This window comes from Sorghum bicolor, chromosome 1 (genome assembly GCF_000003195.3).
Source record: "Sorghum bicolor cultivar BTx623 chromosome 1, Sorghum_bicolor_NCBIv3, whole genome shotgun sequence".
NCBI lineage: Eukaryota > Viridiplantae > Streptophyta > Magnoliopsida > Poales > Poaceae > Sorghum > Sorghum bicolor.
This window is the reverse complement of record NC_012870.2, coordinates 32,541,560-32,557,427: the sequence shown is the minus strand read 5'-3', so window position 1 is coordinate 32,557,427 and position 15,868 is coordinate 32,541,560. Positions and strand designations below refer to the sequence as shown.

Genomic DNA, 15,868 nt, shown 5'->3' with positions numbered 1-15,868 from the left:
AGGCGTTGCGAAATGTTGTATTACTACACCCCAGTTGTGGTTGCTACAAGGGCAACCCCTCTATTGCCATCAATGTGAATTGGTTGCTATATGTGGTGTCCTATGTTGCCACGAAATGGATCTCGGTGCAATAAGGTGTCCTCTCTATTGCTACAAGGTGCGTTTGGAAGCAAGAGACTGGACACTCTATTGCCACACAATGTGGTCGGTTGTTAGATGTGATCTCCTCTATTGCGTCCAAAACGTTTTGGTTGAGTAAAGTTCTTGTCTCTATTACCACCATAGATTTTTGGGCCAAAATATTATGTTTTATGGGCCCAACTAAATAGACAGGCCAAACACATTTAGCCCAATAACTATCACATTTCAGCCCATAAAAGTTTAGCACAATAATTATCACATGATGATATTCACACGTTACAGATTTTGTAATTTACACATTCTTGCGCATCATAGCTCACATTATCCAACAAAATAAAATCCATCAATCTAAGAATTATAAAAAGTAATCTCCTAAAATGACCAAACTTGCTATATTTTCTTGCTTCACATGCATTAGTGTTATGGTCAGACTGCTTCTAGGAAGTTGTCCATCACTCCAACGGCACCTTTAAGTTCATGAAAAACAATGATAGAAATATAACCAAGTTACAAACTAAAACTTTTAACTTATAGTGAGAATAAGAATGTCCTAGTTTTACAAATATATCTTGGCAAAATAGAGTTGTACATGAGCACAAATTTTTATAGCATGCAATAGTCCTCGAAGTATTTAGAGGAAGTACCTAATGTAATATGTGATTGTACCTTACCAATGAATAGAAAAATGCAGCTAATATTTTTTCTACAATTTTATGATAATAAATCTGTGTATATGTAACTTTGCTTCCGACAGAGGAAGCTTTCAAGGACTTTAAACTAGCAGGCGTTGGCAACCACAGTCATCAAACAATTAACTAGGTGCAAAGAACGTAAAGCTCCTGCAATTAACTAATTTCACCAGCAATTAACAAGGAAAGAATCCACGTGTAAAAACATATATAGCAGCAGCTGCTGCCATGTCCCTCACCACAAAGTAGAAGAATGTGCACCTTGAAACAATATGTAGCTCCCATGTCCATCACTTCCCTTCTTACTCGTTGCAACTTTCAACTGAATCAAAAAAAAATACAAAAGAAAATAAGCATTGGCAATAAACTTAAATAGGGTAACAATAAATTGTATTTATTTCAATTAATATATACAAATGGTTCAGTGTAACTATTATTTTACAATAAAATAGAAACACATACTTGTTCTTTCTAGAATAGAACACTTATGGTGGTTGTTACTACTTACTAGAATTCAAAGTGGCTGCAAGTTAACAATATCATTAGCTATCCATGTGGTGGTGCAACATAATGACTGTAAATCAAATAAAAAGACTCTAGTAGCAAACAAGCTATCGATGTTGCAGCTAATTGGTTGCAGCATGAAACTGAAATAACAGGAGAGCACTTAAACATGCACAACCAAGATGGTACATCACATGCAATCAGTTCAGAACCACCATGTTTCAACATAAACACAGGCAGAGTTTGGAGTTCATGCATGCACATAAATGATTGTTGACAGTCCTTAAGTATCAAATTTAATCATCAAATAAATAGAGAAAAGGATCCAAATACAACCAACACCCAGACTTAGGGTTTTATCTGACAGAATTCCATGAGTTTGGGTGTTTGTCTATTTCTGCAGGGGGTTATCTAGAATTACCGAAGAAAGACCCACACGTCGGGTTTACATAGAGATATTAACGTGCTGTGCAATTATCCAACATCTAGAAGAGTCCAGAAGCCACGGGAACGAACGGGAGGCCGACCGAGCCCGGGGGCAGGAAGCCCGCCCTCCCCCCTTGGGCGCCCGCCCTGGCGAGGCAACCAATCATGCTCCGCCTCGCGGATCATGCTCCACCGACCTAAAGGATTAACGAAAACCGTGCGATTAAGGTCGGTTTGATCCGACGGTCCATGTCCATTTGGAAGGACTATATAAGCAGGCACCCTGGCTCCTGGAGAACATACCTCTTCTACAGAATCAAAGCTAGGGTTTCAAATATTCATCCAAGTAGAGATGATCCCTCTAGTTCATCTAGTTCTAGTTCTAGTTTATCTAGTTCTAGTTCTAGTTAGTTCTAGTTGTAATCTAGAAATTAGGGAGAGAGAAGAGGAGAGCGGAGGAGGAGCCGGATCCGTCGGATCTTCCTCAACATTGTACTTTTGCAGCAACTGGTTCGTTCTTCATCGTTCTCCAAGTTCTTCAATTCATAATTCCTAAGTTCTTTAATTTCTTTTACATTCAAGTTATTTATTGGATTCCCGCTTTCATCAAGTGCTATAGCCTTTGAAACGCTAGAGTAGTAATTAATAGATTAGACGTGGTGTTTAGTCTTGCAATTACCTGGAATTGCACCCAATCCTGCGGATTATTGTGGTAGACCTAGGGTAGTGACAGCCCTAACGGTCAACATATTCCACCTCGTTCGGATCGGTGTTTGTAGGAACGTAGTTAGAGCTTCTTAGCCCCCTTCTCATCTCTTTCTGTGGTTAGTGTTCTAATGTCCCAAAATAAATAATCTTTGAAGTAATTCTTGATTCTTAGATCAACTAGAGAACTCTCAGGAAACTTTCTCTCTTCCCACGAAAAATAATTATATAGTTATCGTTGGGTGATCTTGAATCTTCATTAGTACACTCACGTTCCCTGTGGAAAATCGATACTCTGGAATACTTCCGGGTGAAAGCTACATCGGTATCCGTGCGCTTGTGGATTTTTTTTGTTTGAGTTTAAAATACCCAACAAGCTTTCTGGCGCCGTTGCCGAGGAACGGTAGCTGTGCTAGTTTCGAACCAAGTCGTCCGTGTATCCTTTTTCTTTTTCCTTTTTTTACCACACTCACCTTACCATTTTCACCATACCACATGGATTTCACTACAAACATTAATGAGCATGGAATTTATTTCATAGCCACTTCATTTACTCTATGCTAATATGCAACATCTTCCCATTCTTTTGGTCTCTCCAACGTCACCACATTCGAGATCTCCAACCCCCTCTTCCTTTCTAATTGTTAAAACTTTAAAAGGGCGGTTGTCGATGCATATGTCTATAATATATATTGCATATCTCATTGAGTTGATCTTGATTGAGGTTAGCGTTGGAGGGGAAACCACTTCGCCGACATAAATTGATGGTTTCCCATGGACAAGCTTAGTGTCCAAAAATAAGCACTGATCAGATCGTAACATGAGCTTTTAATTATTTGTAACATTACCTTGTGTATTGAGCATAGAAGGATATTTGTAAAAAATTTCTTCGGGTATTCTTGTCACTAACCTTTCCAGGATTGGAGCAAGAAGATCGGATGAATGACAAGCACAAGGTATGTCCAACCAATCATCATACAACATTGAATTAAATTCATCCAAACTTGAATTTTGCAAAATTCAAGCTTGGGGGAGTACTTTACATAAAAACATCCTTTGCCATGTTGCTATGTTGGTTGTCCCTACCTTTGAGACATGCTCAATTTGTTAAATACTAATCACACTACTTCATCTCCACTTGAGTAGATCTCTATAAATGCTCTCATGCTACCTTTATTTGCTTTAGTATATGTCTAGGTTTGGAGTAGTTTCATTTATCTCTTAATTAAGCATGGTGCTTAGTTTAGGAATGATGATCTTACTTCCAAGGGATTTTAAATTAAGCATGGTGCTTAGGTTAAAATGCCCTCCTAAATCAAATTAGACATGGTGTCTAGGTTGATTTTTGAGCCGATAGTATGCTATAGTAGATATTGGATATTTTGTTGGACTAACCCCTACAGGAAAACTTTTAATATCGACCTGGGAAGTCCTGAGATAAACTCACAATGGAGACAAAGAGAGAGAGACATGAAGTTTAACAATTTACACAAGGAAGACATAGCTCACAAGAGATGATCCATGGAGGGTGCCACAAACACGATGCACAACCGCTAAGAAAGGAAAGCTTTCATAAGGTGATACTGTACCATCACTCTTCAAGTAGGGTAACATCTTAAGGTACTTGACTATCACTTCTATAAGCTTCTCCTTGGTTCTGGCGTTCACATGAATAAAAGAGACAAACATGTATGATTTAAAACTCTAGATTAACCAACCCAATCAATTCAACATGTTTAGTCCTTCCATCTTTGTGATCCCACACTCCTAATCTTATGAGCTAAAATGTTGCACACTCAATCTTTGGAAGATATATATAAAAAAATATAAGTATAGATAGATTATCTTTCCATTAGGTTGAGCGATCTAATTTGACAAATGTTTTAAATGCTACACTCATGATCTTATTATCCATCAACTTTGTCTTGCTCACTATGCTTAAGGTTAGAGAGAACAAATACACTTTTGGTTCTGTTGGTGTTTTCCACCATCAGGGCCCATGCACTTGATCTCTGCCATGTCTCTATGAGCAGGTACACTTCGAGCAAAATATGAAGGAGTTTTACAACTCCCAGACTCCACCAAGTGAAGAACCTGGATCTACGAGTACAAACACACTAGAGATACCAGACACTCAGGCAATCACTGCCCTGAGATGCTTGAGGACGTAAACTACATCAACAACAACTACTACTACTACAACCGTCCTCAACAAAATCAAGGTTGGAATCAACAGAGGCCTAACTACTTAGGTAATTATCAAGGTAATAATTCTTACAATAATAATAATAATTTTCTACCTCTGAGAGAGTTAGTATCAAGGAAAGCTAATGGATAACCTATCTAAGAAATTGGCATCTAATGATAAAATGTTAGAAAATATAAATAATAAGATGGATAATTTCTCTACTGCCATCAAGAATCAAATTAGCTTTAATAAAATGATTGAATCTCAGTTAAATCAAATAGCTGCTGCTGTTCCTGCTACTAACCTCGGTATACCATCACAACCGGAAGGATTAGAATCTGCAAATCTTGTAGACATGTTTGATGTAGGTAACTACTGGAGTAACCCTGTTGTGGAAGTAATTACTGACCTTCTGCCGGTCAAGAGAGGCGATCCAGGATGCCCTGTCATCCCGATTTCCATCGGCATGGTGGACTTCCCAGAAGCACTCTACGACTTTGGCTCTAGCGTCAACATTATGCCCAGGGTACTCTATGAAAAATTCTTTACACATCATTTACTAGAAACAACCATGTGTTTGCAGTGCAGATCGGACACTAAGTTTCCCATAGGGAATATTGAAGAACCTCTGCGTCCAAGTTGGTACCTTGTACACCCCAGCAGACTTTGTGGTGATAGAGACTGGTACTTATGAAAGGGCACCCATCATCCTAAGGAGGCCATTCCTGAACACCTCGGGAGCTATCATCTACGCTAGTGCTGCCAAGATCAGTGTCTACATCAAGGGGAGGAAGGAGACGTTTTCTTCAAGAACAAGACTACACAAATCTCAGAGCAATCCTGACATGAACCAAGGAAGAGGACCAACAGGAGGAACAGGAACAAGCAAATGTGGACCAAGTCAGCTAAGATGGTCACTGCAGTTCAAGGAGGTTAAGACCGTCGACTTAAGTCATCGTTCCTGACCAAAAAAAAAGGACGACCCAGCTCCAGATGGCAGATCACACATTCTGAAAGGTTGAAGGTTATTGACATGGGAGAAGACGAGTACGATCCACCCATCATCCTTGGGAGACCGTTCCTCGGCACCGTTAAAGCAATCATCTACATTGGAACCGGAGAAGTCCACATGCACTTCCTCTCTAAGAAGGTACGCCGCTATTTTACTGACCTTAACTATATAGTTGAAGACTCTAAGCAGGTCAGGACAAGAAGAAGACGACGCAACCGCAACTAGAGAAGACAAATCATCAAGGACGGATGGGCAGACTACGAAGGAGAAGTGGTAAGGTCGGAAGACATACAGATTGAACAGTACTGTCCTGAGGTGACCGTAGCACCGAGTCAGGTGTGGAGAGAAAAGATAGTTATACACGAAGAGGAGGCGCCGCCGGAACCATTGACTACGCCATCCAGCGAATCCTAGGACGACTGAGAAAACGGAGAGTCCCGTTCGGAGGACTTAAAAACACCAAACGCCTTGCTAAGAGGTAAACTTGGTAGTTATCCTTTTTCCTTTCAACTATTTAAAATAGTTTGCTTAGTTAATCAGGTTCATATCATCTTGAAAAGAAAATAAAAATGATTAAAATAATAAGCCCCATGTGAGTATGCTCATGGCATAAAACCCATAAGTACATTCACTGTGGTGGCGTAAAAATAAAATAAATATATTCCTGTCCTATAAAAATAAAAATACAAAAATAAATTTATGATCCTACTAAAGAGAGTAACATTTATTGAGGAGGCTCAACATGGTAAAGGCTAGATATTTATGCTAACACTTAACCAGTTCCACAAAGCTTTGTTGTCTATTTGAGCTCCACATAATTCAAGGATCAAAGAAGACTAGCAGACGGAGGACATCCTAATCGCTGTCAGGGTGCTGCCGACATTCAAATACACCTCCGCCACCTGCTAGCTACATCAAGAGAAATTACGTCAAAATCCAGCTTGGGGGAGAGCACCCCCATTTATCTAGCTAAGTGTTGTACTCATGTTTATACTTTACTCAAATAATAAAAAGATGCATAATCATAAAAACCCAAATAAAGATTTTGTGCTTATATGTATATCTTTGCTTAGTTTGCTAAGTAAATAAATAAATAAAGTTTGCTATGAACCCTCATGTTAAGCTCTCACGTGGAAATGATGAATAGTCGCTCTGCCATGACTAGTTCTCAAAATTGAAATCTCTCTCAAGTTTAGGCATGACTGTTATTAATTGAGATTTGCTCTAAACTTGTGGGAAAAGTACTTTATCTAAAGTCTAAGTCGTTAACAGATATGATATGGGAAGGTTGAGCTGTTGTTTATCTGTTCCTAGAGATGCTAGAATTCTGGAGAATTTTATCTTTGAAAATCATTAAAGTAACACATGATTAGTTCCTGTATGATGAGAGTTTAAATTCCTACCACATCCATATATACATGCTTGCCAGACTTTGAGCCACACATTTACTTTTTACTGCTTATGAGCATTGAGTGTGGTCAAGCTATGTAGACCCTTAGGAGCTTATCATGTTGTTAAAATCAAGATTCACTTGCACGTTCACTCACACATGCTGTTTCCACTCCGGAAGTATACATCCACATATATCCACTCATTTTCATCTCCAGAACCACCCGAAAATATTCTACTCCTAATCCCGGAGAGAATAGCCAAAAACATTCTCCTATTTTTGTTTTTCCCTGTGAAATAAATGCTCAAGTTATCTTGGTTACTACCACTTGCTATGTTATTTAGGAGATGAGTGCTCTAAAAAAAAGAAAAAAGAGGATACGAGGAAATAAAAAGGGGCAAGTGCCCGGAACCTCGAAAGAAAAGAAAAAGTGAGACGAGAGGTAAAAATGGACAAGCGTCCGACAGTAGAATTAGGGGTACAAGATACCCACCTGAGAGGAAAGAAAGAGAAAATGTAGAGCATCTCATTCTCCGCAAAGGTTTCAAAAGAGCAAGAAAGGTATGTATCCCCTCAAAAGAGCACAAGTAGAATTAGACTTTCACCATTGTTATCACCATCATCACCATACACCATTCATTCGCCACACATGCACATCTTGATTTGATTTATTGACTTGTTTCTTTGGATCCATGGTTTGACTATGCAATAAATGTCTTGTAAGTATGTATAGTTTATCTCCCACCTATGAGCTCTAGATATCAAAGCCTTATTAGATTAGGGTGAGAGAGATGGCAATGTCACTATGCCTTATACCACAAATACTACATACTTTGAGAGAAGGCATATACCATCACTGCCTTGGTAAGGATCTAGAAATACCACAAAAGAGAGATCTGAGAGAGTCATACAAGGAATCTCTGAGTTTTATTTGAAAATCTGCAAAAACTTCAGAACTATGGCTAATCAAGAATAAGAGACATGGCGCTTGACTAGACCGTTCTATCTTTTAACTACTCAAGACAGAAGTGACGGTTACAAGTCCCATGGTAAAAGGTAAAATAAGTAAGTTTTAAGTCTTGATAGTTTACTCTAACTCAGAGATGAGACCTTATTTGAAAGCATGTGTACCGTCAACTTTTAAAGGCATTCCAACAACTTATGATCTATCACTGAGTCTATCCTTGCTCAGGGATGAGCAAGAGGTAAGTTTGGGGGAGTTTGTTGACAGTCCTTAAGTATCAAATTTAATCATCAAATAAATAGAGAAAAGGATCCAAATACAACCGACACCCAGACTTAGGGTTTTATCTGACAGAATTCCACGAGATTTCGTGTTTGTCTATTTCTGCAGGGGGTTATCAGGAATTACGAAAGAAAGGCCCACACGTTAGGTTTACATAGAGATATTAATGTGTTGTGCAATTATCCAACATCTAGAAGAGTCCAGAAGCCACGGGAACGAACGGGAGGCCGATCGGGCCCGAGGGCAGGGTGCCCGCCCTCCCCCCTTGGGCGCCCGCCTTGGCCAGGCAACCAATCACGCCCCGCCTCGCGGATCATGCTCCACCGACCTAAAGGATTAAGGAAAACCGTGCGATTAAGATCGGTTTGATCCGACGGTCCACGTTCATTTGGAAGGGATATATAAGCAGGCCTCCTAGCCCCTGGAGAACATACCTCTTCTACAGAATCAAAGCTAGGGTTTCAATTATTCATCCAAGTTGAGAGGGTCCCTCTAGTTCATCTAGCTCTAGTTCTAGTTCATCTAGTTCTAGTTCTAGTTAGTTCTAGTTGTAATTTAGAAAATAGGGAGAGAGAAGAGGAGAGCGGAGGAGGAGCCGGATGTGTCGGATCTTCCTCAACATTGTACTTTTGCAGCAACTAGCTCGTTCTTCATCGTTCTCTAAGTTCTTCAATTCATAATTCCTGAGTTCTTTAATTACTTTTACATTCAAGTTATTTATTGGATTCCCACTTGCATCAAGTGCTCTAGTCTTTGAAACGCTAGATTAGTAATTAATAGATTAGACGTGGTGTTAAGTCTTGTAATTATCTGGAATTGCACCCAATCCTGCGGATTGTTGTGGTAGCCCTAGGGTAGTGACAACCCTAACGGTCGACGTATTCCACCTCGTTCGGATCGGTGTTTGTAGGACCGTAGTCAGAGTTTCCTAGCCCCCTTCTCATCTCTTTCTGTGGTTAGTGTTCTGATGTACCGAAATAAATAATCTTTGAAGTAATTCTTGATTCTTAGATCAACTAGAGAACTCTCAGGAAACTTCCTCTCTTCCCACCAAAAATAATTATATAGTTATCCTTGGGCGATCTTGAATCTTCATTAGTACACTCACGTTTCCTATGGAAAATCGATACTCTAGAATACTCCCGGGTGAAAGCTACATCGGTATCCGTGCGCTTGCGGATTTTTCTGTTTGTGTTTAAAATACCCAACAATGATATGAATTTTTACTACACAACAGACAAATTAAACACAGGCAGAATTTGGAGTTCATGCAGCCATAAATGATATGAATTTTACTACACCCGATCTTTATAAAACAAACCAAACATGGGCAGAGTTTGGAGTTCATGCAGGCATAATTGATATGAGTTTTTACTACTACGCATCTTTACCCAGGCTTTTTTTTCTCAACACCAGTAAACTGAGATGATGGCGCAACCAAGTTCGATAGTTCTTTTTATTGTCAGTGACATAATCAATGACCTCCTCTTTGTCCTGACCAATTCTGAGTAGAAGCTACTACTAAACAATTTCAGCATTTTAATTTATAATTGAGGAGGCAGCACACATTGGATTCCACTGGAGCCGACAACCCACTACTATTCCAATAATTATGTCTCCAAAACCATGTACAAATCCACAAAGCGACATGTAAAATACAAATGTTATTGAATAGATTTCCTGTTAGCTACCATTAAACATGCATTTTACCTTGAGTTACGAACATACTAAAATTCAAAACAAGCAAGTAACATATCTTTTGTCTACAAACATCATTTGTTAACCTTGGTCGCAAGTATATTCCTAAAATCTAGCCATGGACGGTCATTCTACAAGGCAGAGAGCGAGATCGTGACGGCGGATTAGAGAGAGTGAGACAGGAGAAGGAGGGGGGCATACCACGTCCTGGGTGAGGGAGAGGTTGGGGAGGGCATGGCTGGATCTCTCCTCCCGCCGCCGCATCAGGCCTACGACCGTTGGATCCGCCGCGAGCTCGAGCATGGGTCGCCGGTTGTGGAGGGCGCACGGGCACACGGGCGCAGACGCGGACGCGTGAGCGCATCGTAGTCGTCGTCGATGCCGCCGCACTGCCTTCCACGACGACACGATGGGCAGTGCGCGAGCGCTGGGTCGATTCGTGTGAAAGAGTGCTTGGCCACCGCCGCCGCGGCCGCTGCGCGTGAGAGATAGGGGAGGGAAAACTATATTTTAGGGTTTGGTGGAGGCTGGCTGCAGTCGTTTTGACTGGCTAAGGGATGCGGTTGGCCCTTCGATGTGATCGGACGGCCACCAGACATCCGGTGGCTTAGCAGGCCGCATTTGACTAGTCGCGTGTGTGTTTTTTAGTTGTTTTTCTTTTTAATTTGTAATGCATGAAAATATTTATAAATGGAAAAATAAAATCATTATTAATGGCAAATATAAATCATTACAAATGGAATATATTTATATAAGATAGTTGGGACGTCATCAATATCTACAACTTTAGTTTACGTCATTTCTTTGTTTGACATAGTTCAAATAATTCACCGTATTTTATCTCACACAACACGAAGAAATATACAACAAAAAATAATTATTAGAAAAATCTAATATCTCACACAATACTTTCTCAAATGCAGAAATGACTTATTTATCAAATGTAGATATTCATGAGTTGTACAATTTTTGTATTCAAAATGTTTTGATTTGAGGTCATTTGGTGGCTCAATTGACCAAGTCAAATCTCAGATTTTGAAAAAATGACACTTTGACTGCAATTTTGGAAGCCCTAAAATGTTTCAGATACAAAAGTGATGAGTACCAAGATTGTTAAACTCATCAAGATCTACTAAGGTGTTTTGGTCAACTTTGCATTTGACAAAATTTAGATGGTTCAAATTTTGAAATTTAAAATTTTCACAGCTCAAAATTAGTTTTTGAAACCCTAGATTGTCGCAACTCAAAAAGTCATGAAAACCAATATTGGTCCACTCATCAAGACCTACATTTGATACATAGGACTTTTTTGCATTGGACAAAGCTTTTGCAAAGTGTAGTTCTAAATCCATAAGTCTCACATAGAGTTTAATAAAGTCTATGTGAGATTCAAGATTTAGTGACTACTGTTTACTAACACTTTCCCAAATGCAAAAACGACCTATGTATCAAATCTAGATCTTGATGAGTTATACAAACGTGGTATCCAAAAGTTTTTCATTTGAGGCCGTTTAATGCCTCATTTGACCAAGTCAAATCTTGGATTTTTAAACATGTGACTAGTGTTTACTAACACTTTCTCAAATGTAGAAATGACTTATGTATCAAATATAGATCTTGATGAGTTTTACAATCTTTGTATTCAAAATGTTTTGATTTGAGGTCATTTGGTTGCTCAATTGACCAAGTTTGACCAAGTCAAATCTTGGATTAGGAAAAACTGACACTTTGACTGTAGTTTTCGAAGCCCTAAAATGTTTCAGATACAAAAGTGATGAATACCAAGATTGCTAAACTCATCAAGATCTACTTAAGGTGTTTTGGTCAACTTTGCATTTGACAAAATCTAGATGGTTCAAATTTTGAATTTTAAAATTTTCACTGCTCAAAACTAGTTTTTGAAACCCTAGATTGTCGCAACTCAAAAAGTCATGAATACCAATATTAGTCCATTCATCAAGACCTACATTTGATACATAGGACTTTTATTTATAGACCATTTGCTGAAATATCTGACCATTTTTATCTCCACAATATATTAAATTTATATATAACGAAACATGCATGCCATCAACATAAAAGGCTAAGTGGTCTAGTGGTAATGCCTCCTCCATGTCTAGCAAGAGGTTGTGGGTTCAATTCCCCCTGTGATGGTATTATTTTTGCAAAAATTAAATGGGAGGGACATGTGATAGTTTTATTTTTGCAAAAATTAAATGGGATTATTTTTGCAAAAATTAAATGGGAGGGGCAAGACGCTAGTCAACCTGGGCCCACAGCGCCATGTGTTCGCCGCCATGCCGTTGGTGGGACCGCATCGCCACATCATTGATGTGGGACCGGATGGTGGGACCGCTTCGCCATGTCTTCAGTGTGGGACCCGCTGGTGGGACCATGGCGCTACATCATCTTCTATAGAGGAATAGAAATTAAAGTGCAACCAAGTAAGACTTCATTGCAAGAAGAAACCACTCTGCCAAATTTTTTGCAAAAATTAAATGGGATTATTTTTGCAAAAATTAAATGGGAGGGGCAAGACGCTAGTCAACCTGGGCCCACAGCGCCATGTGTTCGCCGCCATGCCGTTGGTGGGACCGCATCGCCACATCATTGATGTGGGACCGGATGGTGGGACCGCTTCGCCATGTCTTCAGTGTGGGACCCGCTGGTGGGACCATGGCGCCACATCATCTTCTATAGAGGAATAGAAATTAAAGTGCAACCAAGTAAGACTTCATTGCAAGAAGAAACCACTCTGCCAAATTTTTGCATGAGTACGGAAGACTCCATAATGACCTCCATATGGTGATGTGTGACATTTCTGTATGATCTGCATGCCCATCTGACATTTCCACTGGTACACATCTTCTCAGCAACCCATCTGAGCATACCCGAAAGAGATAGGGTGGATCCCATATGTGGAGACGACTTTCATAAATAAGCCTCTTCTTGTTTTCTCCTGGCGGTACGTATCCTGCAACCATAAAGTTGACAATATTCGCATACCAAGGATCTGTCTTGGTCACTTTAAATAGCATGTCATCTCTTAATGAGTCATTAATAGGTAACTCTTAAGGTTCTTTAAAATACATCCTAGACATATGATCAGCAAAAGGATTTTCTACACCTTTTCTATCTTTAATTTCCAAATCAAATTCTTCAAGTAATTAGATCCATCTTATTAATCATGGATTAGCATCTTTCTTAGTGAGCAAATATTTAAGAGGAGCATGGTCAGAATTAACAATTATTTTAGCTCCAACTAAATAAGACCTAAATATATCAATAGCAAAAACAACAGCTAGAAGTTCTTTTTTAGTGATTGCATAATTTAATTGTGCTTTTATCATTGTTTTGCTAGCATAAGCAATTGCATGATCCATTTTATCTTTTGTTTGCTCTAAAACTGCACCTACAACAAAATCACTAGCATCACACATAATTTCAAAAGGTAAGGACCAGTCAGGGGGTTGAATTATTGGTGCTGATGTGAGTGCTTCCTTAAGAATATTAAATGACTCTAAGCATTCATCATCAAATTCAAAAGGTACATCCTTAGCTAACAATCTAGTCATTGGCCTAGCAATTTGTTAAAAACCACAATGACCAAGAAAGCTTCAGATTCCTTTTATATTAACAGGTGGAGGTAGCTGTTTGATTACTTCAATTTTTTCTTTATCTACCTCTATACCTCTTTCTCACACTAAGTGTCCTAACACTATTCCTTCTCTAACCATAAAATGACATTTCTCCCAACTGAGGACTAAGTGTTTTTCTTCACATCTTTGCAAAACCTTATCTAGATTTTCCAAACAATCATCAAAAGTTTTTCCATAAACTGAAAAATCATCCATAAAAACTTTCATGATCTTTTCTATCATATCAGAAAATATAGACATCATCCATCTTTGGAAAGAAACGGGTGCATTACATAATCCAAAAGACATTCTACGATAAGCATAAGTTCCATAGGGACATGTAATTGTCGTTTCGCTTTGATCATCAGGGTGGATAGGGATTTGGTGATATCCTGAATAACCATCAAGAAAACAAAAGAAAGAATGATTGGCTAAATGCTCTAGCATCTCATCAATGAAAGGTAGAGGAAAATGATCTTTCCTTGTTGCCTTGTTGAGTTTTCTATAATCTATGCACATTCGCCATGCAGCAATAGTTCTTTGATGTATTAATTCATTTTTATCGTTTCGAACAACTTTCATTCCTCCCATTTTAGGTATAACTTGCACAGGACTTACCCACTCACTATGTGGTACATGATATATAATCCCTGCATGCAAAAGCTTTTAAGACCTCTTTCTTTACTACATCTCTCATCGCATTCCAGAGTCTACACTGAGGCTCACTTGAAGGTGTAATTTCCGGATTGGTTAGTATGCGATGAGTGCAGAGAACAAAGCTAATCCCTTTTAGTTCTTGGAGTGAATAACCAAAAGCAGCACGGTGTTTTTCTAGAACAATTATTAGTTTATAAGTCTCCTCATCTGAGATTGTATCACTTATAATCACCGGATATTTTTTATCATTATTTAGAAAAACATATTTAAGTCCAGAAGGTAATGGTTTAAGCTCAATAGGAGGGTTAAGTGGCTCTAGTAATTCATCAAGAGGTTCAGGATTAGTAAGATCCTCTTCCTCTTCTTCGATGAGGAACTGGGTATCATCTTTTAAATTAGGTTGACTAAAATTATCAAATTCAGATGACTTAACCTCTTCTATTGGATCTAATTCATGGAGGGGTTCTGCTTTAACCTTTACTGTATTAGTTATAGGCATTGAAAAACTAAATCCTTTCCCAAATTTAATGTCTAGTTTACCATTACGACCTTGTTGAAGAAGTTTTATTATAGGTACTCTAATCATTACATTAAAATCCCACACATCAAATATATAAAAATTTAGCAAAATGCGGAAATCATTGATAACAATTGGAAGTCCACTCAAAACTCCTAAGCTAGGAATAATGTGTCCTAAACAACTTTTTAATAATTTATTTGTAGGAATTAATGGTATGTCTTTCAAGAATTCTTTAGCAAAGGTATATGACATAATGTCGACTCCTACAACCGGATTATATAAAGCTTCAAAAGGATGTGAATCTACTTGCAACTTTACAATAGCCGAGGGTGAATTAAGGCGAATTACTTTTGGGGATTTCTCAGATTCTATTAATCAATCATCACCCAAAATAAAGATTAATTCCCTTATGACTTCTCTAAGAAAATTTAAATTATCAGTATGTGAAAAAATAGGATTAAAATCCCTAGATTGTTGGGGTTGAATAATCTTATGATAAAATGTAGTATTACCAAAATCATCGAAGAAATCATCCTCAATTTCAAACATCCATTCAGAATTTGGAGTTATTTCTGTCTCATTAGCTAATTCAACTATAGATTGAGATGAATTAGGTAAAGATTTATTTTCAGCTAACGGAGATTCTTCTTCTAACAACTCTTCTTTTTGTTCGGGGAGATCATTTAAAATATTAGTAAGAATAGTTTTAGCATGATCAATGTTGTTTTGCACAAGACTGCTGGTCCAAGCTTGAAATCAATTGGGACATCTCTCTGAATCTCCTGGATAGATTCATTGAAGCAAGATCTACCCACCAGTTACCATGCTTCACTGAAGCCTCACTCATAGCAGCATGGGAGCTCTGGAAAGTCCGAAATGATAAAGTGTTTGCAAGACGTGATCTAACATTAGCACTATGGTGGTCGAACTTCAAGAGTCAATGTTTACTACAATCTGTAAGATTCAAAGTTGAAGTTAGGTCATCCTTTTGTGTTTGGCTAGATGCCTTTACTTAAGCTTTGTAAGTATGTACCTGTACCCGTACTCCATCTTT

At 38.6% G+C, this 15,868-nt stretch overlaps 1 long non-coding RNA gene across 1 annotated transcript; it reads right to left on the bottom strand.

Annotated features, from left to right (window-relative positions):
- Window positions 381-10,485, bottom strand: LOC110431975. The gene is made up of 3 exons (XR_002449433.1): window positions 10,201-10,485; window positions 1,092-1,152; window positions 381-608 (listed from the first exon to the last, which is right to left on the bottom strand). It is a non-coding gene; the product is annotated as an uncharacterized LOC110431975 (long non-coding RNA).